Source organism: Podarcis erhardii (assembly GCF_964252035.2).
Source record: "Podarcis erhardii genome assembly, chromosome: 8".
In the NCBI taxonomy this organism is placed as follows: Eukaryota; Metazoa; Chordata; class Lepidosauria; order Squamata; family Lacertidae; genus Podarcis; species Podarcis erhardii.
In genome coordinates, this window is record NC_138499.1 from 20,534,787 (window position 1) to 20,562,648 (window position 27,862).

The window sequence follows — 27,862 nt, forward strand, 5'->3', positions numbered from 1 at the left end:
TGAATGTATACATGCAAAAAGTTCCAGCCCTCCCATTTGTGTACATTGGGTCTATACCAGTGGTTCCCAACCTTTTTTTTGGCCATGCCCCATCTAAGCATCTCTAAAATCCTGATGTCCCACATATAATTCTTATTATTGAAAAAGTGAACACCTATTCATGTGGAGGAAAGCTAAAAGGCCATTAACTGTTAATAACTCATTCTCGAATTGCCCTCCTGTGGACTGTGGGCCCCATGTTGATGGATGTGTGTGGGTTCATACTTACATCTTGTCACAGCCTTTTGGTACTGATGTTCTCAAGGAGTGATGGGTGACTCCACCTCCTCCTCCAAGGATTCTTCAGGAGGATCTCCCACCAGAGAGCCCTTCCCCCAATCAAAGGGGATCTTCAGCATTCTTCCAGGAGACCCTGCCTGCAGCTTATGGTCCCCAACCTGTGGAACGTTTGATTCATCTTCTGAGGACTGGCACCAGGTCAGAGCTAGACATGACAAGAGATAGCAACCTTTAACCCCCACCACCAACACAACCTTTCCACCAACACCACCCAAAAAATTTATGGAACCAATCCATTATTTACAGATTTTATTCTTCTCATCAAAACGGATGGATGTGCTGTCTGACTTTACTCTTTGAAAGCATGCGATGTACAGCAGATGTGATCAAGAGGACCCTTCTCTGATTGCTTGCTCCTCATTTCCAAATCTTTATGTTAATCTCGACAGCTCTCAATTATCCATCTGTGGGACACGCAAGAACATCCTTATCCAACTGAATGACCTTGAGCAATCCACTACCTTTCCACTTGGGAGACTTCCTAGGATTATTCAGAGATGCGAGGACTGGGAACAGATGTTGCTGCACAAACAGACAAATAACTTGCTTGCAGTCAGTTGCTGCCATGCCAACCTCTTATTCTGTCAAGACATCACTCCCTGTATTCAGCGTAGATTATGGAAGGTGTAAGATTTTTTTTTCTCCTTAATTTTTTATTTATAAAATTTTCAAATTTAACAATAAAAGAAAAACATTCCATTTGAATTATACATCCAATTCTAATCTTTCCACTTTCAGACTTCCTTCAGTCTATCTGGAAATTTTCATGTTTTCACAGTTATTCACATTTCTTGCATCTATATTGTTTGGTGTTTTTTTAACCAAATTAATCTTAACAATTATTATAAAACAATATTTCTTTCCATTATTATCACAGAGCTTCTTGAAAACCTACAAACGTTAATTGATCTTCACATATATTCTTAATATACTCTGCAATTTATTCCAGTCCTCGGTAAATCTCTGGTCTCGCCGGTTACGAATTCTCCCCGTTAGCTTGTCTAATTCTGCGTATTCCATCAACTTCATTCTCCATTTTTCTTTCGTCGGGATTTCTTCCTGTTTCCATTTTTGTGCCACCAAAATTCTTGCCGCTGTTACTGCATATAAAAACAACTTCTCATTCTTCTTTTTTATGTCATTTCTTAGTATTCCTAACAGAAAAGTTTCTGGTTTTTTAACAAAGGTATATTTCAGCATTTTTTTCAACTCATTATAAATCATTTCCCAGAAACCTTTCATTTTTTTATATTCCCACCACATGTGATAGAATGTTCCTTCTTTTTCCTGACATTTCCAACATTTATTAGGAAGGTGTAAGATTTTATTCTTTTATGTTGATACATTCCAGCATGGAACTCAAGGAGGGAGGAATGGAGTTCTCAGGTGGTAGCCCATCCAGGCACTGAACAGATGCAAACCTATTTCAGCTGACCTTGGGATCCATGCCAAGGACATAAGCTGGGTCTAGGCAGCAGAATGAAGTGGAGGAATTTAGAGGCGATAGAACATAGCACACTGCAGAAGTGTGCTTGACACATTTTTAAAGATTTCCCATGTTACAAATAGAAAAAACACCTTCTGGCCATAGCTGTCAACCTTCCCTTTTTTTTTGCGGGAAATTCCTTTATTCCAGCGCCGTTTCCTGCTGCTTCCCGCTGCTATCCCAGATTGTTAGATATCCCGTAGACTGTCCCTGGGACAGGTGAGGCTGCTGATCCCTTATTTTCGAGGCTGCTGATCCCTTATTTTCGAGGCTGCTGATCCCTTATTTTCAAATCTGAAAGTTGACAGCTATGCTTCTGGCACAGTGGAGATAAAGCTGATCTGGAACCTAATATACTAATGTTAGATATGTATTAATTACTTATAGAGTGTTCTGGCACAAAAAACATTCAGAAGTTGCAATTCCTATTGTTACTCTGAAGTGGTGTAATCCATTATTCCACCTTTGCTCGCCATCATCTTATTCTGCCAGTGTGGTGTAGTGGTTCAGAGCGGTAGACTCGTAATCTGGTGAACCGGGTTTGTATCCCCGCTCCTCCACATGCAGCTGCTGGGTGACCTTGGGCTAGTCACACTTCTTTGAAGTCTCTCAGCCCCACTCACCTCACAGAGTGTTTGTTGTGGGGAAGGAAGGGAAAGGAGAATGTTAGCTGCTTTGAGACTCCTTTGGGTAGTGATAAAGCGGGATATCAAATCCAAATTCCTCCTCCTCCTCCTCCTCCTCCTCCTCCTCCTCCTCCTCCTCCTCCTCTTCTTCTTCTTCTTCTTCTTCTTCTTCTTCTCATGTTGACCAGGCTGGGGTGAAAGAGAGCAGCTTTCTTTCCTCTTTCGCTCAGGGATGGGAAACATTTTTCAGCCACAAGGACCTCTTTCCAATCCGGGCAAACTTCTGAAGGCTACATGTGAGGGGTGGGTAGAGCCAGAGACTCAAATGGTCACAGAAATGAATGCAATATATTATACACACAGTAGCACACCCCTCTCTTTCCTCCCTCCAGATGAGGAAGAGGGATTGTGATGGTGGTTATTATTATTATTACTGCTACTATCTCCCTTCACCAGCAGGTCCCAGGGGCAGGTTACCACAATTAAAAATTGAAAACAGTCACAGGAATACGGCAGGGACCTGAAAACACACACCTCAGGTGTCAGAGGCTAGGGCAAAGAGCTAATTATCAAATATTATGAGAATTCAAGGACAGTAGGCAAAACCACACAGATTGCAATGTAGGGTCAGGGAGGGATGTGGTCTGGAAAAGGGGAGAGTTCTGAGGGCCAGAATGAAAGGGCTGGAGGGCCATATACAGCCCCTGGTTCCCCACCATTGCTCTTGCTCTTTGAATAGCTGGCTGGTACAACACAGCCAGCTCCAAATATTTCACTGCCGGAGGTGGACCAGGCAATGGCATCTGCTCCCACCCCAAGGCAATGTGCATAGTCATTTTGGCAGCTGAGGCAAGCAATTCCACAAGCATATCTTCCTGGTTTTTTTTGGGGGGGGGTTGCAAAAAATTAAGTAACCAACAATGTCTTGCCCTTTCAGGACACCTATAACCAGCTGCCTGAGGTCTCCTCTTCACTTGCCCAATAACAGGGTTGGCAGCAAATGCCACGGCGCTACAGCTCCTCAACCTTTAAACATTTTCATTTCAAGTCAGATCAGAAGGGTACATGAAAAGAGGAAGCAAGCAAGCACACTTTAAACTTAACTCCCTTCCTCAAATGGAACATAATACATTCTCTGTAGGTTTGTCACCTATTCCTTGATTTAAAAACCCAGAAGCGCACTCTAGGCAGCCTGGAGCACAGCTGTGGCTTCCTAGGAACACAGCAGTGGTGAAACCAAAAGGGAGCAGGGAACCGTGGTCATTTTAGCAAGCTATGCCGCCTCACTCTCACGTGTCCCAGCATTTTGAACGCTGCATTTTTCACCCTAAATAAGTCATTTTAGCTTTTGTGTGATATCCAGGGGAAAGTTGATGCTGCATGCATTAGGCTGCTTCCACACTAGATGTTTACAATGGAATAACAACAGTTCATTCACTCACTTTTTACAGGACACAATGTTTTCCCTGTTTGGCTTTCCTCGCTCTTTCCCCCCTAAAGCTCAGCAAATCCAACTTCTTCTTATTTTACACAATGGATCACCTGTGCACTGTAATTATTTCCTCAGGTGTAGATAATCCATTACCTAGCTGTTCCAGCCTACACAAGCTGGTAATGGATTGTAAGTAGGGATGGGGCATTTTTTTTAATTATTATTATTATTATTCAGATGGCATTTAAAGGCAAACCTACCCAATTCTCACTTCCTGAAAATGATATGTGAATCGAAACGCAGTTGTCCTCAAAATTCCCAATCCCCTGAATTTTGCAATGCAGCTTTCCAGCATGCCAACATATACAGAAATGCTTATACTAGCAAAATTGTGTGCACAGAAATGCATGCATTGTGTGAAATAACATTTAAAATGCATTTTATTATAGAGCACTGGTGCAGGAACTCGATTTGGAGCCCTTTTTGAATTTGGTAAACCTCTGAAATAATGTATATGCTACTGCGATTCAACAAATAGAAGTTTTTTTATTTAGGCGGCAAAATGTTTGGGCTTCCATCTTCATCTGCTGCTCTGATGAAAATTACATGGTGCTGATTCCAAGGTGGGAGTTATAGAGAGCTTTGAGGATGTATTGCTCAGAATGACTTCATTTGCTGAGGCGAAGCGATGCTGTTACAATCCTCCAGGCTGAGTGAGGCAATACAGCGTTAATGTCTCCAGCACATAAACCCAGAACTTGTTCCTCTTTGCTAACATTGTTGGATCTGTTGGCATCTCTATAGCAATTATTGTTGAGCCTGACCAACTGTGGTGCTCAGAAACAGAATGTGCTCCACCAGACCGGTTGCTCCACTTCTTTGGTCCAAATTGCCAATTTGTGGTTCCTGGAATGTGTGCATAGGTTGGTTGTAGTCCTTGATGTATTGCATCCAAGTATTTTTTGGACTCAGTGATATGTTATCTTGCAGGGCCTGCAGGTGATATTTTGTATGCAAAAATATCCACCATGTTAACCCATCTGTTCTACCCATCTTGGGGCTTTCAAAGGTAGCTGTCTCTGTGAGACAATCACAGGTTATAACAGGGTTTGGAATTACAAGGGTGAGATCCAGAACTGAAGTTCAGCTCTTGCTAATCGTTTGCTAGATTTGGAGACTGGTGAAATGCTGTAACAGGAGGCTTGTTGATAGCTTTAGCAAGCTGTTTGAAGTTTGCTAACAATTGGTAGCTTTGTCTGATTGCTTGGTGTGTATATATATAAATAAGCACACAAATTTGATGACTTGTGGACAAACTTGAGAGCCAATATGGCGTAGTGGTTAAAAAGATTCCACCAGCCCCACATGTTACATTTCTGAAAGAGAAATAATGTGACTTCCCACATTAGTGGGAATTTGCTGCCAAGGAGTGTGGTGGAGTCTCCTTCTTTGGAGGTCTTTAAGCAGAGGCTTGACAACCATATGTCAGGAGTGCTCTGGTGGTGTTTCCTGCTTGGCAGGGGGTTGGACTCGATGGCCCTTGTGGTCTCTTCCAACTCTATGATTCTATGATTCTAGTGCTCTCATCCCAAATGCATTTTCACTGAAGGAAGTCCTATTGATTCCAATGGGGTTACTTTTCAAGGAAGCATGTTTGGGACTTCAGCCATTTTAATTTCGTCATTCCATTTGTATGTGAAAATATATTTTTAATGTAATTTTAGGATTTATGTAATCTTGGGCTACTGCAATGCACTCTACGTGGGGCTACCTTCGAAGGTGACCTGGAAACTACAATTAATCCAGAATGTGGCAGCTAGACTGGTGCCTAGGTGTGGTTGCCGAGACCATATAACATCAGTCCTGAAAGACCTACATTGGCTCCCTGTACATTTCCGAGCACAATTCAAAGTGTCGGTGCTGACATTTAAAGCCCTAATGGCCTTGGTCCAGTATGCCTGAAGGAGCATCTCCACCCTCATTGTCCATTGAGGTCCAGCTCCGAGGGCCTTCTGACGGTTCCCTCACTGCAAGAAGTGAGGTTACAGGGAACCTGGCAGAGGGCCTTCTCGGTAGTGGCACCCGCCCTGTGGAATGCCCTCCCATCAGATGTCAAGGAAATAAACAACTATCTGACTTTTAGAAGACATCTGAAGGCAGCCCTGTTTAGGGAAGTTTTTAATGTTCGATATTTTATTGTGTTTTTAATATTCTGTTGGGAGCTGCCCAGAGTGACTGGGGAAACCCAGACAGATGGGCGGGGTATAAATAAATAAATAATTATTATTACTATTACTACTACTACTACTATTGGATCTGGCAATTAAGGAGCTGTTTTGAGAGGGTAGTGGTGGAGTAGACTCATAGAATCATAGAGTTGGAAGGGACCCCATTGATTAACTAGTCCAACCCCCTGGAATGCAGGAATGTGCACCCACACAAGGATAAGCACCAGGCGCTAACCAACCAAGCTAACCTGCAAGAGCTGCTTGTCCATAAAATTGCTTACCTTAACCCCTTCTGATGCTGCCTAAGGCCCTATTGAATTTAACAGAGCTCACTTGTCTGTACATATGCATAGGATCAGGCTGCATTTGAACAAACACAAATATATTTTTTACACAGCAAATATATTTTTTACACAGCAAGGATTTGAAATTGCATTTATAAATGTAATTACTTTAATTGCTTTTTATGTATGTAACAGGTTTTTATTGATTTTTTATGTATATGCAGTAGTTTTATATATGCTGTTATTGTACTTTGAAATTGCTTTGAGATGCTTCATAGGAGGTGATTCATAAATAGCACAAATAATAGTAATAATGCTCATGCAGGGTGAATGAAACAGAAGACAGCATTGGATGATGTTAACGTCCAGAAAAAATACAATTATTTTCTACAGTGGGGAAAAGGTGACCGGCAAAGTGTTTTGGAACAACTCTGTAGCTATATGAATCAATTCATATTTTTTTCCTATGAATAGACTTCCCCTGCAGTGATCTCAGATCCACTCTTTTGAGTCAACAGCAAGAGGCCTTCCAAGAGGATACTCAATACAGGCAGCTAATAATTTCTAGCCTGGCTCTCCCACCGCTCTAGTGAACGGGTGTTTTTATTGGCACCATAAACCTGTCTTAAGACATTGCCTGGGAAACATGTTTCCTCTGCTAGGGCTCTTCCAGATGACCTGTTTATTGAACATTCATCCTGATTTGCTTGCACAAAGCTGACATGGCGGTCCAGCCTTTATTGTACGTTTGTTCTGATTTGTTTGTTTGTGGCGTGGTTATATGACAATGCATATTCCTCCTGAATCAGAGGTGCCATATTTTCTAGTTGATTGAGGTGGTCCAGAGTGATTATAAGAAAAACACTGGGACCTAATTTAAACAGTAGAATGTCTGGCATCTGGTGGGCAGGGCTTTTGTGTTCTGCTCTGGAATCGGCCCCTCCCTTCAGGTATTCAGTTAAGTTCAGTTAGAGAGACCAACTGTCATTTTTGCCTCATTACTCATTACTTTCTCTCAGATAGTTAGGGCTGCCATATTTCACAAAGTGAGAATCCGGGCGCAACTTTTTAGGCCAAAGTAGCTGATGCTGTTTAAGAGGGGGTATAGGTGGTATATCACATATCACAACCCTATAGATGGTATGTTTGCGTGTTACAATTTTACTTATTATTAATTGACCAATCAATCTTTATTACGGTCCTGAGACCCAACAAAGCGTTACAAAGCAATACAGTAGGAGTGCTCATTATTAAAGCTCAAAGCTCGAATTATAAATAATAATAATAATACATTTTATTTATACCCCACCCTCCCCGGCCAACACTGAATAGAAATACAGTAAAAACATTCAAAACAAAACAAAACACAGAAACAAACAATTGATTAAAATATAAGTTAAAATTCGGTTTAAAATGCAGCTTAAAATGCAGCCTCGTTTTAGTGGTAGCCTATAGATCAAAGCCATAAGGGGAGAAAACATTAAATATTCATAGGGGTCAACTATCCATGCAGGTCCTACACGGGCCAGCAAAAAGTGTCCAGGGAAAATTTATATATCCCATATAAGGGGTTCCATCAAAATAAAAATAAAAATGAGAGGGGGGGGGGTTTAGACTGAGTCCAGCCCAAAGGCCAGGCAGAACAGCTCCGTCTTGCAGGCCTTGCAGAAAGATGTCAAATCCCTCAGGGCCCTAGTCTCTTGTGACACAGCGTTCCACCAGACTGGGGCCAGAGCTAAAAGGGCCCTGGCCCTGCTTGAGGCCAATCTAACCTCCTTGGGGCTCAGGACTTCAAAAGTGTTGTTATTTATGGACCTTAAGGTCCTCCGCGGGACATACCACGAGAGGCGTTCCCGTAGGTACGAGGGTCCTAGGCCGTATGAACTGCTTACTCTGCTGAAGGAAAAGAAACTCTGCTCAAGAATGGTGGAATATCCCTAAACTGGATGAGTGAGGAGATATTCCCAATCTGACAGGAGGATTTATTTTTTAATCACCCCACCCTCCACAACAGTGATGTCCTGACTCTGGAAAACTGTTGCCAGTCAAAGCAAGAGCTCCATGAACCAAAGTAGTCTGACTTGTTATAAGGCAACGCCATATGGTTTTCTACATATTGTAGATCAGGGTTGGGGAGCCAACAACCACACCAATGTCATTGGACCCTCAGCTTCCATCTACCCCAGCTGGCAATGCCAATGGTCAAGGATGATGGAAGCTGTAGTCCAGACACAGGTTCCTCATCTCTGTTGTAGAGTAAGAATCTGCTCTGGGTTATCCCATACCAATGTTCTACCCATAGGTGAGCACCATAAGCAAGTGGCACCCTGAGAGCTGTCAGCATCTCAATGCTATTGAAGGCCAGACTGATGGTGCTGAAAAAAAGTATTGACCCGCCATAAAGAAAAAGTGTGGAGAAACATAGAGTGGTTGATGTCTGGCCCCTGAAGACTAATAAGCATGGAATGTCACACATGCAACTCATTATCTGGGAGGGAAAGATCACTTTGGATAATGACCCTTAATTTATTTATCGGAAAATGGAGAATATTTAGCCAAGCCTATTAGGAGATAGTTATCAGCAAACCTTTATTAGCCTTAAAAACATAATTTAAAGTACATTGGAAAAGTTAGCTTTCTGAAGCACTGTTTGGCAAACTCTCTGTTGTCATAGAGATAAGCATCGTGGCTGGTCACCCAGAAAATGGAGGTTAGATTTGACTGATTTAGATCTGGCTAAGCTAAAGAGCTCTGCGAAAAAGAGAGACGCACAGACCGAAAATTCTATAATAACATCTGCCTCTCCAGTTAGAAATTGCAAGGGACAATGTGGGTGGTTGGTGTGTTGTCATTTTGGCCATGTTGGGGGCACTGACACATGTGGTGGAGACAAGAAAGATATAGCAAGCAGACATCATAGAAAGCGAAGGGCGTAAAAGTGAGGGACCAACTAGAGTCAAAGCAGATGGCAACGTAATCACCAGGCAGGAGCAACAAGAGGAGGCTGTTGATTGCTTTTGCGAATGAGAGATGTAAATGAATTTTGTAGGGGTTTTGTGCTCTGAAACTGTAAATGAGCAGCTGAAAGGTGACTGTCGGACACCACTGTTAGCAAAGTCACTTAAAGAACACAGATGAAGCCCAGAGAGAAAAGTCCTCTTGACACTTTACTGAGCAAACTGAACAAAAACCGTGTATGATTCAAGGGTACAGGAGGTTTTGTCTTTTGCTGGCCAGTCTGGATAGTGAGCCTTGGTGAAGACTTGATGTTTTCATCCCCCAAAAAGTTTTTGATTCGAGTTTCCACTGAAATGAGGCTGCATTTTAATGTTTTCATGTTGTATTTTAATCTTGTTTTTACGTCGGATTTCAATCAATTTGTTTTTATATCGGGCGTTAGCCACCCTGAGCCCGGTCTTGGCTGGGGAGGGCGGGGTATAAATAAAATTTATTATTATTATTATTATTATTATTATTATTATTATTATTATTATTATTAGTTTAGGTGTTGTACATAGCACAGAAACATATAGAGAGAAAAGTTTCCCCATAACTACAGTACACAGCCATTTGGAGCAAATCCTACTTCACTGGCGAACATACCACTCTGCCTAAACACCATTCTTCCTCTTAGCCTCTGGGCCCACCCATAAATTGCACACAGCCCCTGGAAGAAATGTGTCCCTCAGATGAGAAGGCTTGCCCATCGCTTCCACAGGATCATAGAGTTGGGGGCGGACCTTATAGGCATCTCCTCCAACCTCCTTCTCAGTGAGAGAGATCCAGCGCTAGAGTGTACCCAGCATTCCTGTCTCTGCTTCAAGATCTCCAGCTTGGTTGGAAAGGTGTGTATAAAGATTAAGAGTCACATTCGTTGCCACACCCAGCATTGCCATGCAGCTCCCAGAAGGTCAACCACTAGGGCATTTGGCTATCAGGTTGAAAAAGCTTACCCTACCCTACCCTACCCTACCCTACCCTACCCTACCCTACCCTACCCTACCCTACCCTAGAGAACTGCTGTCAGCCAGAGTAGAACACACTGATCCAAATAGACAAATAGCTTTTGGTGTTCAAGTCCTGTTTCTTGGGTTCCACCACATGGGAGTGGAACAGGCCCATAGCAATTGAAAGTCCTACTGGAAATACAGTAATGAAAAGGCAGCCTTTTCAAAAGGAAGTAAAATATCACATACTCAATAAGCACTATTCTTTTCCTAATAATATGCCAGCTCAAGTGAACAATTCCAAGCAGTAACTTTTGTAAAACTTTCATTTAGTAGAAACTTTTTCTCTCTCTTGAAAGGCAATCATTTCAATGGGTTACTTCATTTTGGAAATCCAGCCCGTTGGAAAATTGGAAAACTACTCAATTATTTGGCATTGCTCTTGGGAGGGAAGGAAGCTTAGGAGGAGGAATCGCTCCTTATGTGGCTGCTTTTCTTTTTCTTTTTGCAGAAACTGATTACATTGAGTGGAGTGTCACCTGCCCCTTCGCCACACCATTTGCCTCAACCCCCAGCTCATTTTAAAGGTAAGGGAGTGTCTTCACATAGCAGTTTGCTTAACCAGTGTGTGAAGCGCCCCCCCCCCACTTTATTAGACCTTGCTGCAGTCACATTTAACAAAGGGAGGGGGACTTCACAGAGCAGCTTGTTAAACTACCCTGTGAAACACCTCTACCCTGGGCTGTCTGCCACTAGCATGCTTCCTCACTCAAATGGCTGTCGCTTATCATGTTGGAGTCAGTGTGGTCTCCTACATGAACCACGGCGTGACAACAGCCTTACATTTTTATGTATATAGGGATATATGTGTATCTACTGACATAGCTGGTGGCGCTGAGGTCTAAACCACAGCGCCTAGGACTTGCCGATCGGAAGGTCAGCGGTTCAAATCCCCGCAACGGGGTGAGCTCCTGTTGCTCGGTCCCTGCTCCTGCCAACCTAGCAGTTCGAAAGCACATCAAAGTGCAAATAGATAAATAGGTACCGCTCAGGTGGGAAGCTAAATGGCATTTCCGTGCACTGCTCTGGTTTGCCAGAAGTGGCTTAGTCATGCTGGCAACATGACCTGGAAGCTGTCTGCGGACAAACGCCAGCTCCCTCAGCCTATAGAGTGAGATGAGCACCGCAACCCCAGAGTCGTCCACAACTGGACCTAATGGTCAGCGGTACCTTTACCTTTACCTTTACCTTTACCTTTACCTTACCTTTACCTTACAAATATAGCGCTCTCTCTCTCACGCTCTCTCTCTCTCTCTCTGTGTGTGTGTGTGTGTGTGTAAGTTTTTAATGTTTGGTGTTTTACTGTGTTTTACTGTGTTTAATTTTCTGGAAGCCGCCCAGTCAGATGTGTGGCATAATAAGAATAAGAATAAGAATAATTTGCAAACTAGAGGTAAGGATCTTTTGCAGGTGACAGGGAACAGTTCTTGCCAAAGAAGTAATCCCTGCACTGCCTCAGAAGATGCTGAGATGCTGCTGGGGGAACAACTATTGACATCCAATATCCAAGTCCCGAATCCTAGGTTCTATTTCAGCATTGAAATAGAATAGCCTAGTGTCTGAGTAGTGGCTAGCAGTGGCTGTCCAGAGTTTCAGACAGGGGACTTCCCCAGCCCTACCTGGAGATGATGGGGATGGAAGCCGAGACCTCCTTTGTGGAAAGCAGATGGTCTAACACTGAGCTACATGTGTCAGTTTGTGTGGTGGTTGTGCTAATTATTTTGAGCCAACCTAGGGTATCTCTTACATCTTGCAAAACCTTTGGGTTATTGTTGTTGTTTTTATTCCACTTTAATTTCACAACATAATACTTTTCACATTGTGCTTATTTATTTATGGTTAATGAGCCATGCACAGCTTTGGAACATGAAGTGCTGGTCAGCAGCCACCCACACACATGCTTCTGCTCTTCCGTTATTTAGAAAGGGAGGGAGGTTCATTTATTTTTCATTATGCATGCAAAGATCAGCCTGACTTCCTTGACTTTTTTCATTAGTGAACTATCCTGAAAGAAAATGTATGCTGCAACCGATCTCTTCTGAAAGTGCATTACATATGTTAAAAGGGACATTTCTTTTATACCTGAAGGAGTGTCTCCACCCCCATCATTCAGCCTGGACACTGAGGTCCAACTCCGAGGGCTTTCTGGCAGTTCCCTCACTGCAAGAAGTGAGGTTACAGGGAACCAGGCAGCGGGTCTTCTCGATAGTGGCTCCTGCCCTGTGGAACGCCCTCCCATCAGATGTCAAAGAAATAAACAACTATAGAGTTGGAAGGGCTTTTGGAGGTCCCCCCTAGTCCCACCCTCTGCTAAATGCAGGTTGTGATCTTAAATGGATGGCCATCCAGCCTCTGCCTAAATGCCTTCAGTGACAGAGAGCCCACTCTCCCAGGCAATCTCCTCCACTTCTCTTACTATAATGTCACCTGACATTTTGCCAAAATCTGCTTCCTTGCAATTTCCACCCGTTGGTTCTAGTCTTGGCCTTTGGAGCACCAGGGAACATGTTTGCTCCGTCTTCTGTGTGGCAGCCCTTCAGATCTTTGAAGACCTCAGACGTCTCTTCTCTAGGCTAAACATAAAATAAAAAATATAGAGTTGGTTTCCAGATTACCTTCCCCTGAGCAAGTTCTAGATCAGGAGCAAGGCTCTCTCCCAGTTTTTTGCTGTGCTAGTTTCCAGTTTGTGGGCCAACTCATGTGTAGTAAAGAGCTTCTATGGCCACTTTTTAATAGGTAGTGAACAGCTCTTTCTGAAAGCAGCACCAATTATTTCTTTCTTTACAGCAGTGATGGGCAGCCTCTGACCCACAAGCCAGATTAGGCTCAGCCAGGGTACTAACATGACCCTCAAGGTTGTTTCTCCAAAACAATGCACACATGACCCACAGCTGACATTCCCCAAAGGCTGATGGGGATTATGCATAATGGCCAGAGAATGTACAAAATTCAGTTGATATATGCAGAGTCCCCAAAGCCTTTTGGAGATTATGTATATTCACTGGGAAATGTGCACAGTTCTTCATGAGCAGATGATGTGCATATTCTCCATGTGGCCTGGGGAATGTGCACAATGACTGGTTGTTATGCACATTAACTGCTCAAATTACATTGTGTATGTATGTGTGTGAATGGATATTGTCAGGGGCTCAGGAGCAGAGGCACAGGAGAGGGAGGAAATGGAGAGCGAGGGGGAGGAATCCGAGGGGAGCGTAGGCGGTGACAGTGGTCAGAGTGATTCCATGAGCCTCTCCAGCGAATTGGAAGATTCACAGAAGGGAGCGCCGATGGCCAGGGCAAGGGGGGTGCCAAGGGGGAAACACCAGAAGGAAGGGGCCAGCGGGGACTCCCAGAGCAGCAGTTGGAAATCAGGACCAGCTTCCCCACCAGAGTGCAGTGGGGGGGAGGAGTCCCAGGCATCGGGACCAGTGTTCTCACCACCAGCGAGAGGAGATGAGTCAGGATTGACCACGCCTCCATCGGAGAGCGGGGAAACGGTCAAGAGGAAAGTTACCGGCTGGGCGCGCGCGCCAAGTTCAAATGTACAGGCGAGCGGCACAGCAGGTAGCCCGGATAGGGAGCCAGGTCCTAAAGCCCGCCGGAAGGAGGGGCAAGACTCAGGGGGGTCAGCGTCAGAAGAGTCCAAAAAGGAGGAAACCCCAGGGGGCAGAAGGACCCAGAGGAGGAAAGAACAACGGAAGAGGTGGAGTAAGGCTAGAGTCTTAAACTGGTGTCTAGGAGGCGGAGACTCAGATGGAGCTTCGCCGGTCTAGGTTCTAAGACGTGGAGTTGCACGCTGCGGTTTGGAAATGGAAACTAATCTTCAATAAAGACTTTTATAAGTTATTACTGACTAGCGTTGGTCCTCTGTGAGCTGGGACCTAGAGGCAACTCTGACAGTAAGCTCCATCTCAGAAAAAGAAAACCTCGCAACGTGAGTGGACGCAGCGAGGGGCGAAGATTGGTGCTTCGCGAGCTCACGAAGGCAGGACAAGATGACTACCGAACAACAAATAACAGCCCTGCAAAACGCAGTGGCACAACTTAACTCGGAAATACTGGCATCCAGGAAGAGGGAAGAAGAATCCGCTGCTGCCTGCAAGGATCTGCAAATCAGGTTGGAAATATTGGCTAAACAGGGGGCGCCGGGAACCAGACCAGAGGGGATTGGGCTGGGAAAGAGAGGAGGCAGCCTTGTGTCGCATTTCGATGGGAATCTGCAGCAGTATCCTAACTTCAGAGCAGACGTGGTTTTCGCCCTAGAATTGCTGGAGAAGGACTTTAGAGATGAGCAGGAGAAAGTAGGCTTCATACTGACGCATCTCCACGGAGACGCCAAAGCGTAGCTGCGGAATCTGTACCGAGATAAAGACCCAGCCCTCCAAAATGCGAAAGCCTTCCTTAAGGCGATGGATGCGTGCTTTTTATCAGAGATTGATGTAGATATTGCCAGAAAAGAGGTACATGGATTGAAACAAGGCAGAGCCACTGTCAGGCAATATCACTCCCGCTTTTTTGCATTGGTCAACGCGCTGGGATGGGAAAAAGATTCAGCTGCTGTCAGGGACCTGTTCTGGGAGGGGTTGAACGGGGCTGTGAAAGACGAAATTGTGAGGGGGGAGCGACCCCAGACCACTAAAGACGTGATCCAGAGAGCGCTGACGATTGGGGTGAGGCTGGAGGAACGTTCCTGGAGCAAAGACGAAGGGCGTTGGGGACGCACACCAGCAAGAGCACCTCCTTTCTTTCCCAGGGAAACAGTGCGCGCTCAATCCATGCCCCCAATGGGAGGGGGAGAGGAGCCGATGGAGTTAGGTGGTGCCAAGGCTCAGTCAGCAGCCAGAGCCCTAACGCCGGGAGCAGTCAAAACGAAGCCTCCTAGAGGGAACAGGAAGTGTTACATCTGCGACAGTGCTCAGCACATGGCGAAAGAGTGTCCCCAGAGGATTTGCAAGCACACTGCAGCCTCAGTGACAATTACAGAAGCAGTTCAGCAGCATGTACCACAGCAGGGAAACGACGGAGTCTGGCTGGAATCAGAGGCACTGGGGCCCAGCCAGACAAGTCAGTGAAGCAGTCCCCAGGGATCTTACAGCCCACAGACCCCCTCCCACCCAAACCAGTGGTGCAGCTCACCGCATCCCTCCAGCTTCCCAATGGGCTCACCAAGGAAATCCCTATCACCATTGACTCTGGTAGCAATGCAGACTTTATAGGAGTGGATTTCATCAAGCAACAAGGCATAGCGCTCCTGCCTGCCACGATGCCCCTGAAAGTAGTGACAGTCGACGGCAGAGACTTGCTGGGGGGACAGGTGGTACAGCAAACGCCGCCATTGGTTATGCAAATTGGAAATCACCGCGAAGTCATCAGCTTCAACGTCACCCAACTGTCGGACACGCCCATAGTACTGGGCATGAGTTGGCTGGACAGGCACAGCCCGGCATTAGCATGGTACCAGCGTCAATTGACTTTCTGCTCCTCCTACTGCGCAGAACACTGCATCCTCGCTAACCAGGAAGATGAGGGGCACGAAGATGGACCACAGCTACACTTAGGCATGTTGCAAGCGGTACCCAACAAGTACAAAGACTTTTTGGAGGTCTTCTGCGAGAAGGAAGCAGACAAGCTGCCTCTCCACAGGCCCTACGACTGCAAGATTGACCTCCTGCCGGGGGCGACGCTGCCGACGGGGAAACTGTATTCCATGTCTGAAAAAGTTACTAGTGGGGAGAAAGTGCATGCCTGTCGGGAAATCAAGCCCATATCAGGAGAAACTGGCAACTCTCCCAGGCACCCGGCATGATTCCCTGTTGACCTCCCTGGCTGCATTCCCCAGCAAGATCCAGGCGAGGTCTCGATAGGCGATCCTTCTCAGCATGAGAAGAACACACATCCTCTTTCCTGCCCCCCCCCCGGGCAGGGGAAAGAGATAGACAGAAACGTATTTACATGCCTTTATTTCTGTCTTTGCAGCATTACAAAATACGTGACTGCTCTCTTCAAGCTCCAGCAGTCTAGTGACAAACACTTCCTGGACTTCCCGGACAGGAACAAACGGAAGAGCTCATATTACACTCTGAGCTAATTCCGGTGCTTCGCACTGTGAGTTGACTGTCCCTCTGTTTCCCACGGACAGTCCCAACATTCCCATCATGTTTACTTTTCAAACTAGCACTTTGCAGCTGCATTGCATCCATATTGTAACACCTGGCACCTTCCAGGTATTTTGGATTTCATCTCCCAGCAGCCCCAGGTGGCTGAAGGTGCATCCATATGTCTCCAAGAGGCATGCACCAAAGATTAGATCCAGTTTGCATTTATATTCTGAGTTTGGCTTGGATTGCTCAAGAGGACACCCACTTCCACTTGGGTGCAAATCAAAAGCTCACTCCAGAAAATCCAAGGCTTCCTACTGTATTTCTCCCCCACTGAATTACAAGAGAAATGAACAAAATGGCTATACTTTTTATGTTTTGACAGAAATGGAGGAAGTTTGTAGGCACAGTAGTCCTTTTTGATGGATCCTGCTAAATTCCAGACAGATGCATGCAGTGGTTTTTGTGCAATAGGAGTCACCAGTTTGTCTCCAATACTGCACTTCTCCCTGTGCCCCCAAAATCTGCTGCATAGCGTCCCCCAACCATATGGAGCAGATTTTGAGGGTGTGCAGGGAGCTGCAGAGAAAAAGAAAGGAGGAGGAGTTTCACCACTCAAATTATTTGATTCTATGGAACTACTAGGGTACACGGGTGATGCTAAGGAACTACTAGGACGCTATGGAGCTACTAGGGTACACGGGTGATGCTAAGGGTTAAACCACAGAGCCTAGGACTTGCCAATCAGAAGGCCAGCGATTCGAATCCCCCCAACGGGGTGACCTCCCATTGTTTGGTCCCTGCACCTGCCAACCTAGCAGTTCAAAAGCACGTCAAAGTGCAAGTACATAAATAGGTACCACTCCGGTGGGAAGTTAAACGGCTTTTCCGTGCGCTGCTCTGGTTCGCCAGAAGTGGCTTAGTCATGCTGGCCACATGACCTGGAAGCTTTTACGCCGGCTCCCTTGGCCAATAAAGCGAGATGAGCGCTGCAACCCCAGAGTCGGTCACGACTGGACCTAATGGTCAGGGGTCCCTTTACCTTTTATGTAACTACTGAGGATGCAACAGTAGAATTTGAGTGTTATTCTTCTAGCCCAGGGGTCTGCAACCTTTAAGACAAAAAGAGCCACTTGGACCCGTTTCTGAAGGGAAAAAAACTGGGAGCCGCAAAACTCGTCTTTATAAAAATAATTTTTTTGTCACTTTTTATTATTTCTTTGTTTGACCCCTCAGAATTACTCCTCCTCATAGAAATAAACGTTAAATTAACAAGTTACCTTTTTGTGTGTGTGTGTTCTTCATTCCCCTTCAAAACAGTGACCAGCGTACATGCCCCTTACAATGTAGCGGGCGGGCAGGCGGGAAGGTGACGTCGGGACGGTGTGTGACTAATGCACGCACCGCTCCCATGCGACGTCACAGCCAGTACAGCACCCGCCACAGAGGGGAGTGTCGGGGCGCACAATGTGCCTCCTCCTCTTGCTAGTATCCGCCCAGAGCCACAGCAAAGGTGTAAAGGAGCCACATGCGGCTCCGGAGCCGCGGGTTGCTGACCCCTGTTCTAGCCAGTGGAAAGTGGGCAGTGAAAAGATGGATATAACATTTTTCTTAGATTTGGCTTTTAAATGTGTACATAAATAACACAGTAGCCCACAAGTTCCCTCTCAATATTTAGACAACTGCTTCCAGTAGGCACTTTCTCTTCAAGCCAGCTCTGTTTGTCACATCAGGTGGGAAGATTTGGCATCAGCTACAGAAAAGGGATAATACATTTCACGGGCAATGCTGGAGGCAACATACAGAATATGATGGTCCCCAGAGCTATTGATTCATCAACCATCTGTTTAGCTTTCTCCTAATACTTTCAGCCCACAACTCTACTTTATTCTCCAAACAATATTGCTCTTGATTTGATTTAGAAAACAACCTTTTGAAGCAATTTTATGCCACCTAGGCTACAATCCAATACACATTTATCTGAAAGTAAGTCTCATTGAACAATGAGACTTGCTTCAAAGTAGAAAAACCAGCTGCACAAATATAAGAGGGGGGTACCTGGCTTACCAGTAGTACGTGTGAAAAGGATCTAGGGGTCTTAGTAGGCCACAAGCTTAGCATGAGTCCACAGTGTGAAAAAGCTAATGCTATTCTAGGCTGCATCAACAGAACTATAGTGTCCCGATCAAGGGAAGTAATAGTCCCACTCTATTCTGCCTCGGTCAGGTCACACCTGGAGTTATGTGTCCAGTTCTGGGTGCCACAATTTAAGATGGATGTTGACAAGCTAAAACAAACAAGATGAATTTTAACAGGGAGAAATGTAAAGTATTGCACTTGGGCAAAAAAAATGAGAGGCACAAATACAAGATGGGTGACACCTGGCTTGAGAGCAGTACATGTGAAAAGGATCTAGGAGTCTTGGTTGACCACAAACTTGACATGAGCCAACAGTGTGACGTGGCAGCTAAAAAAGCCAATGCAATTCTGGGCTGCATCAATAGGAGTATAGCATCTAGATCAAGGGAAGTAATAGTGCCACTGTATTCTGCTCTGGTCAGACCTCACCTGGAGTACTGTGCCCAGTTCTGGGCACCACAGTTCAAGAAGGACACTGACAAACTGGAACGTGTCCAGAGGAGGGCAACCAAAATGGTCAAAGGCCTGGAAACGATGCCTTATGAGGAACGGCTAAGGGAGCTGGGCATGTTTAGCCTGGAGAAGAGGAGGTTAAGGGGTGATATGATAGCCATGTTCAAATATATAAAAGGATGTCACATAGAGGAGGGAGAAAGGTTGTTTTCTGCTGCTCCAGAGAAGCGGACACGGAGCAATGGTTCCAAACTACAAGAAAGAAGATTCCACCTAAACATTAGGAAGAACTTCCTGACAGTAAGAGCTGTTCAACAGTGGAATTTGCTGCCAAGGAGTGTGGTGGAGTCTCCTTCTTTGGAGGTCTTTAAGCAGAGGCTTGACAACCATATGTCAGGAGTGCTCTGATGGTGTTTCCTGCTTAGCAGGGGGTTGGACTCGATGGCCCTTGTGGTCTCTTCCAACTCTATGATTCTATGATTCTATGATTCTATGTGCAGATGAGGGTGACCAAGATGATCAAGGATCTAGAAACCAAGCCTTATGAGGAATGGTTGAGGGACATGGGTATATTTAGCCTGGAAAAAAGAAGACAGAGAGGAGATGTGATAGCCATCTTCAAATATCTTAAGGGCTGTCACCTGGAAGATGGAGCGAGCTTGTTTTCTCCTGCTCCAGAAGGTAGGACTTGAACCAATGGATTCAAGTTACAAGAAATGAGATTCTAGGTAAACAACAGGAAGAAGTTTCTGATGGTAAGAGCAGTTCGAAAGAGGCACCTCTCTTTGGGGGAGAGGGGGAGCAGCTCAGAGACTAGGGGGTGGCAGCAGCAGCTGCCAAGAGGACTCCCAAGGAGAGGGGAGAGGAGACTGATGGAATGCTCCACAAAGGAGGGTGTTTGAAAAAGGGTGAGAGGCTGCCAGCTCCGCAGGCAAGGAGTGATATAACTGGGCTCCTAAGCCCCACAGGGGTGACACAGGTTGAATGCAGCTGGTGAAGAGAGCTGTGGACTCAAAAAGATTGAAAACCTCTGCTCTAAGATATGATCAGGTATATAGAGCAAGGATGGGGAACTTGTGGCCTTCCAACTTTTGTTGGACTACATCTCCCATCATCCATTGGCCATGTTAGGGAGAGCTGATGGTAACAGCTGGAGGGCTGCAGATTCTTTGTCCTTGGTATAGAGGCATGCAAGAAAATCACAGGTTGTACTATTCAGCTTCCTGAGTACTAGTCCATTTTATACCAGCCTAGGCTATTCCCCTCCGCCCCTCCTTACAGAGAGCTCTTGTATGGCTTCTATATGACAACCCTGAATTTTAGAATTTTAAAAACAAATGAACATTGCTTAGTCCCCCTCTGTTTATATCACTGTAAATTAAATCTTGGCTGCCATTCACTCCAATCACGGAATGTCGCCCCTGACACCTTGTGGAAGTTTTGCAAAACTACAAGTCTGCTTTTTAAAAGATTTCATTAAAAGATTTTCTTAGGTAACAAAAGTACATACAGCACCTCTGTTTTCAGTTACATTCAGTGTGAGACATTGGCAAGTTTGGGGTTGGGGATAAAAGAAGTGGGAAGAGAGGCGGGAGGAAAAGGAGGGAGAGGTGGTAAACTTTCATTTTTGATTTATTATGTTTTTGCATAGTATATGGGCGGGGGTTTTGTGTCAGCATCAAATAAATAGGTGTCTTATTTTTGCTGGCAGTGCAAGAGACCAGAGGGCCTAGGCATGGTTGGTTGCAGTCGGTTTGTTGCAGTGTGATTTGTTTTTGAGTGGGGGGCAGTGTTGTTGGGTCAAATTAATTCCAACCCTCTGTCGCTTCTGAGATTCTCAATCAGTTTGCTGTTGCCTGCCAAATGGTGTTGAGCTATGCCTCCCATCATCCCTGACCATTGTCATCGCCCATGGTAGGAGGTAGCATAAAAATGAGGTTCATTTTTCAAAAGATATGCATCATCCAGTGGTACCATTGGAGCGGGTGGCGCTGTGGTCTAAACCATTGAGCCGCTTGGGCTTGCTGATCAGAAGGTTGGTGGTTCGAATCCATGTGATGGGGTGAGCTGCTCTCTCCCAGCTCCTGCCAACCTAGCAGTTCGAAAGCATTCCAATGTGAGTAGATAAATAGATACTGCTGTGGTGGGAAGATAAAGAGAGTTTCCGTGCGCTCTGGCACTCATCACGGTGTCCCGTTTCACCAGAAGCAGTTAAGTCATGCTGGCCACATGACCCGGAAAGCTGTCTGTGGACAAACACCAGCTCCCTTGGCCTGAAGCAAGATGAGCACTGCAACACAGTAGCCGCCTTTGACTGGACAACCATCCAAGGGTCCTTTACCTTTTACCTTTTACCATTGGAGCAGAGGTTTAGGGAAAAGTCAGCAGAATGAGTAGGGTGTGTGTGCCAAATTCAGCAGGCTGGCTTACTACATTTTGAAATAATGTTCATTGCCCTCTAAAGAGTCACACAGACACAGACAAACACATTGACCATTATTTCCAGAGTCTGGTTAAATACGGCACCCCTGTTAAATTCCAGAGGTTAAATAGGGCACCACTGTTTTATGCACCAGGAGCATAATCTGTGCTTCCCATCAAAAATACATCATGATAAAACAACTTACACTATAAGCATGTGGAAGCGCCATAGCTCAGTGGCAGAATGCCCCACTGAAGAAAGGTCCCAGGCTCAACCCTGGACATTTCCAGATAAGGCCAGGAATGTCCCCAGTCTGGTACCTTGGAGAGCTCCCAGCACCCAGGAGAGACAATACTAAAATGGTAGATGGATCAGTAGTCTGGCTTCGTGTAAGGCATTTTCCTATGCTCTGGTAACATTAAAAAAAAAAAAATCACCATGAGTTTCAGTGTACTGGATGTTCTAGTTACAAATGTGATAGGGAGTTAATATATAATTAAGATAGTGACAGAATAAAGGGATTTCAAAAACTGAGATCAGCGTCAGCTGTGTAGGAGGTTTGGGTTGTCTAAACAATATGGGAGGTGAAAAACAGCCACAAATTAAGAAATTAGCAGAAAGCATTAGGAACAAGTTATTATATACTAACAGCATTAAGAAGGGGGCTACAAGGACAATAAAGCTGATTTTTCTCTGTGCTGTTTCTGGTCCTGCCCCCCTCAAAACCCATAATGTGTTTCTACTTAGAAAGTGTCTGTCTGGCAATATCTCTTTCCATCCAAGGCTCTCCCCCCTCCCCACTTCCCAGCTGTGTGTTGTTGTTGTTGTTGTTGTTGTTGTTGTTGTTGTTGTTGTTTTAAAAAACCTGCCCCTTCTAAGACTGGGTGTTTCTTAACCTAGTCTGGCAAAAATAAGAATAGAAATCTCAAGGTCCACCAATCATACCCACCTGAAAATTAGACTGTCTATGTGTAACAATCCTTTTATCATTTGTAAAAGCTGAAGTTCTGAGGTGAGTGTTTGCATTGTTTATTGTTGTATGTTAAACTTCAGTTTAATATATATATAAAAATAAACAAATTGTCCAGTAGCACCTTAAAGACCATTTGTTTATTTATATATATATATTGACTGTGTCAGACCAACACGGCTACCTACTTGAATTCAGTTAAAAATGTTATCTGAAAAGTTAGTGGCTGGCAAATTAAGGAGTAAGGGGACTCTGAGAACATGTCAGCCTAGGAATTTGTTTTCAGTATCAGAACTGAGCTCATAATCCTGTCACAAAGCAATCCACTCCTGCCGCCGCCACCCTCCCCAGACCTTACTTCAACAACCTAATTTAGAAGGTGGGGAAAACCTTTTGGTTGTTCCTGCTATTGTTAAACAATTGGGAGGCAGAAACAGTTGGGGACCTGTTGTATGTAAGGCATCCGGAGATCTACCAGTAGAACTTGATCTCCTTTTCTACCCACCACTAGCTCTCCTCAGATGTTCTCAATCTCACGTGCGTTGCAGGAGAGCAAGGGTGAGATCACTGGCTCCACTGCCCACATTGCTGTTCATGGGCTGGAGGGATGATTTCTTCATCAGGAAGTCTAAACAAGCAGATCTGAGAAGTCACATACCCCCACACACTATTTGTGATGGGTGATGGTGACAGAAATAAACGAGGTGGGGAAATGAACCCAGCAAACTATTCCTCACTCTCCCTTATCAAATGATGAGCTCAGAATGTTTTAACAGGGCTTTAGTGTCCATTAATCCATGCATTTGTCTTAGGCAGGACATAAGGCTGTTATATAGGTTTTCATCACAGTAAGTCTGTAAGTCAATAATAGTGCAATTCCAATGCTGCACATGAAAACCAATGTTCCCACTGTGAAAGGACATGTGGATGCAGAACTGACCTCCACAGTCTCTTACAGACTCATTGTTAAAACCGTGTTGATGGAAGACAATCTTACTTGGCTACAAGTGATCGCCGAAGAAGAAGAAGAAGAAGAAGAAGAAGAAGACATGAAAGATATGGACAGCAGGTGGCAGCATTCCATTTGGAAGCAGCCAAATCCTCCTGGGGGTGTTTATTCTTTTTTACCTTACTTTGCATGTGCTGTTTAAGAGAAGGACAAACACCACGCTCTGTTCCTGCATGGATATTGCTTCTGTGGAGAGGAGACCATGTGCACTGTGCCTCGACATTATTTACCATCAAGACTGAAAAATGCATTTGTTTCTACTTTTCTGAAATCTGCACCCAAAATAGTCTGGCAGGTCATGCTCATATAGGAGAATAACTTTGCATAATGCCGTTTGGCCAATTCTGCAGTGTAAAAGCAAAGGCGCATTAAACCCATAACAATGAAGCAAAAATAATCCATTCAGTGTGACATTTGCAATATTATCAGCCCGGCAGTTTCTCTTTTACCATGGATATGGCTGATTTTGTTATCCCAATAACACCAGGGACCAGGGTGTTAGAAAATCCATTATCCACAATTTAGTTTGTATGTTTAAGTTGGGGCCAAACAAGTTTTAATGAGGACTTCTGCTGGTCCATGACCAAACTGTTTGGGAAAGGTTCAATGACTTTTTGGCCCCAGCAACCTCTGTTCCCCCAGCAGAGTCTGAGAAGACTGGCTACTACTGTTCAGAGAGCAATATATACAGTATGTTAGCAAGGGAAACATAAATAGATTAATGATTGCACTACAAAATAAAAGACAAGGTGGGATTCACCTAACCACATCATCAGTCGAAGCTGTGCACAAGGACTTCTGCTTCTGCAGTGGGGCTTTTCCCATCTCAATCTTTCTATCCCATATCTGCAGTCCCATTGTACTTCAGGGAAGGTGGGGGCAACCAAGGGCCAAAATATTGTTGCACTTTATCCCCCTCTTCCAATCTCTGAGTGGTGTGAGATTCTAGGGAGTTCCAAGCACGCTTACTCAGGGTTCATGTTTCCTTTTGGAAAATGACAGACAGCAGAAACTGTGATGTCTTTATGATATATGGTTTATTACATATATATAAAACTGAGCCTAGGATGGGGGGGGTGTTCACAGCACTGACATCCCAAGAGGGTCTTGCTTCTCCCATAGCTATAGCTATGGATTCAAACTGACATCTGACCCTCTCTCCAGCTTGCCGCCTTTACCAGACTGCAACTTTTTCCCTCCAGGTCACATCCAAGCTATTTCTAAAACTCTCGCTCAGAACTCTGCTTTGTCTTCAGAAGTATCTCTGAGTTGTGGGAAGGCCCGCAATAGCCCCCACCCACTTGCCATCTGGCACAGAGCCCCTCTCCATAGCTTTCTTAAAGGGCCATTACCTTCCTTTGTTTTCCTAATGGCACATCTCCCAAGCGATCACCTCATCAGGAGACTGAGAGAAAGGATATTGACAGATCCTTCCATCCTGACTTCCAGCTCCACCCAGAGATGCTGGGGATTGAACCTGAGACCTTCTGCATGCAAGGCAGATGCTGTGCCCAAATCAATAGAAATGATACTTTTTGTAACAAATGCGGAGGAAGCTGTTAGGTGTGCACACACCCATCTTCCACTAGTGCAATCTTGGCAGGACATACAGAAAGGAGATCCATCTGCTATCAGTTCTCTCTCCCTGCCTCCACTTTGAGATTGCTCTGCCCATGAACAAATATGACATTTCCTTTGTTCCTCTTAATCTTCTTGGCTGCTATAACACAGCTAGCAACATCCTTGATTCTTTGAGTGTTTGTATCCCACAATAGAAATTCTAGCTTTTTTCTTTTTAAAAAAATAATAATGCATGCAGTGATTTATTATTTTTTAAAGGCCTTTTCAGCTAGAAGGGGTGAGGACATTCTTGTAACCTTCCAGCAGAGCAGAAAGCAGGCTGCAGAAGATAACAAGAGAATACTCCACAGTCTCGAATCCACGAGGGTGCTACTGCTCATCTCAGGTGACAATATGCATAAACGGAGAATCTTCCTGCAATGACATTTGAGAGAAAGGTCTGAGGTCTCTGGGAAATAAATGCACTTTAAATGCTTTTAAATATTTGATACCTTTGGAAGGCAGGAGACAGACAGAGATGGACAGCTGAGAGTGTCATACGAAACAAAGGATGATAGGGCTGCTGTTACCGTTAATACTGACATTGTAGAGGATGTTTCATCCAGTTAAGCTGTTTCTACCTCTCCATGATAAGTTAAACCTGCAAAATATATATACTGTACTGTACACTGGGCATCCTGGCAACCAACACATAAATAGGCAACAGAAGCCAACAGGTAACCCGAACTCTATCTTCATTTGGGGCACAAACCACTGTGGGGTAAACAATTCTGGATCAGACACAACTGTGGGACATAAGAACCACCTGCCTTCAGGTCTACAAGATTCCAGGTCCACGTCACATTCACCACCATGGAAAAGTGTGTGCATGTGTAGCATTGGAGAAGGCCAGCCAATTAGGACCTAGTGCAGCGCTTTCCAAACTGTGTGCCATGACACATTAGGGTGTCAGCTGCAGTGTGTAGGTGTGTCGCACAAATGGCCCCCTGCTTCTCACAGGGCTGAAAATAATAATAATAATAATAATAATAATAATAATAATAATAATAATAATAATAATAATAATTTATTTATACCCCGCCCATCTGGCTGAGTTTCCCTAGCCACTCTGGGTGGCTAAACCTCTGGTTTGATAGGACAACTGAATTACTGTGTCATGAAATGATGCAAAACTGAATTATTGTGCTACAAAAGGATGCATGTCTAAAAAGTGTGTCACTGACATGAAAAGTTTGGAAAGCTCTGACCTAGTGCCTGCATTTTGACAGCATTTGAACGGCATTACAAAATATGGAGAAGTGTGAGTTTTGAAGGACCAGCTGTATTTCGATCTATGTTTGAGGAAGTGCTGATTTGGTTGGTTCTCCTTCAGATCCAAAGTGAATTGAAATCCTCCCCCAAACCCCAGGCCTCAGTTCTGGGGTGCTTTTTCAACTCTCTGGATCCTAATGGATTCATTACTTTCTCATACAGCACTTATTGATTCTCTTTCCCAACCCAAAATCCAATTCACAACAGACTGAGTAGAACAGCTGAGGATAAAGGGCTTTATTTGTGCCAAGCATCCCCAAGGCATAGCCCTTTCCAAGAAGCAAGGGGCAAACATTGGCGCTAAGGGGAGGTGGAAGCCATGTGCCTTTAGCACACTTGCCTACTAAATATATATTGAGCCAGGCTCGGCACTCCTGTTCCATCGCAACAGTTGTCACATGTACATCAATCTAGGATATGAGCAGGCACACTGCCACCCTAACAGATGGGCGTGAATGAAGGCATGCCAGCAAACCAGATTGTGTACTGAGGAGCCCATATTCATTTAAAGGCATGTGTGCAGAGCGCAAGCTAAGAACTATTGCAGCAAAACACCCAGGGCTGCACACATCACATGTGCAGCTTAAGCGTGTTTGCTTGGAAATAAAACCCCACCAAACGTCCTGGTAGAGGGATCATTAATGTGGCTATGTTCTGCTTCCAGTGTCAGAGGCAATATGTCTCTGAAGACCAGTTGCTGGGAATCAAAAGGGAACAGAGGTTGCTGTGCTCAGGACCTGCTTGTAGGCTTCCCAAAGACATCTGCTTAGCCACTGGCCTGATTCAGCAGACTCTTCTTATGTGGTCTCCTTCAGGAGGAAGGGTGGGAGATACATTGAATAAGGAAAAGAAGAGTGAAATCCAGAGGTTGTTGAATTCTAGCTTCCACCACCCCATGAAACACATAGCTGTCAACTTTTCCCTTTTCTTGCGAGGAATCCTATTCAGAATAAGGGAATTTCCCGTTTAAAAAAGGGGAAACATTGACAGTTATGATGCAACATGGCCCACAATCTGGGGTGGTGAGGGTTGCAATTCAACAGCATTGGGAGAGCACCATGTTGCCTATTCCTGTTTCCAGCCTTACAATTAGATAAAGATGTTGAAAAGACTTAGACTCCACATCTGTAGAATTCACTGTGATCCAGTTGCAAAACAATGAACCATGGGACGGAGCAATGGAAAACTTCTGGAACAACAATGAGATATTAGCTCCGCCCAAGGCATGATGGAGAGCAGCAACGGCTGAGAAAAGATGGGCATAACATTTTACAAGGACAGGAAGAAACATCACAGACGAAATAATTATCACACACAGGAGAAATAAGGAAATAGTTTGAATGCTTCACCTATGGGCTTATAAATCATTTAATGTGTCAAGACGAATGGATGTTGTTAATATTGCAGTTGTTGTATAAGGGATTGTTATTTTGATGGAATGTAATTGAGATGAATAAGATTTTGGAAAGCAGAAACA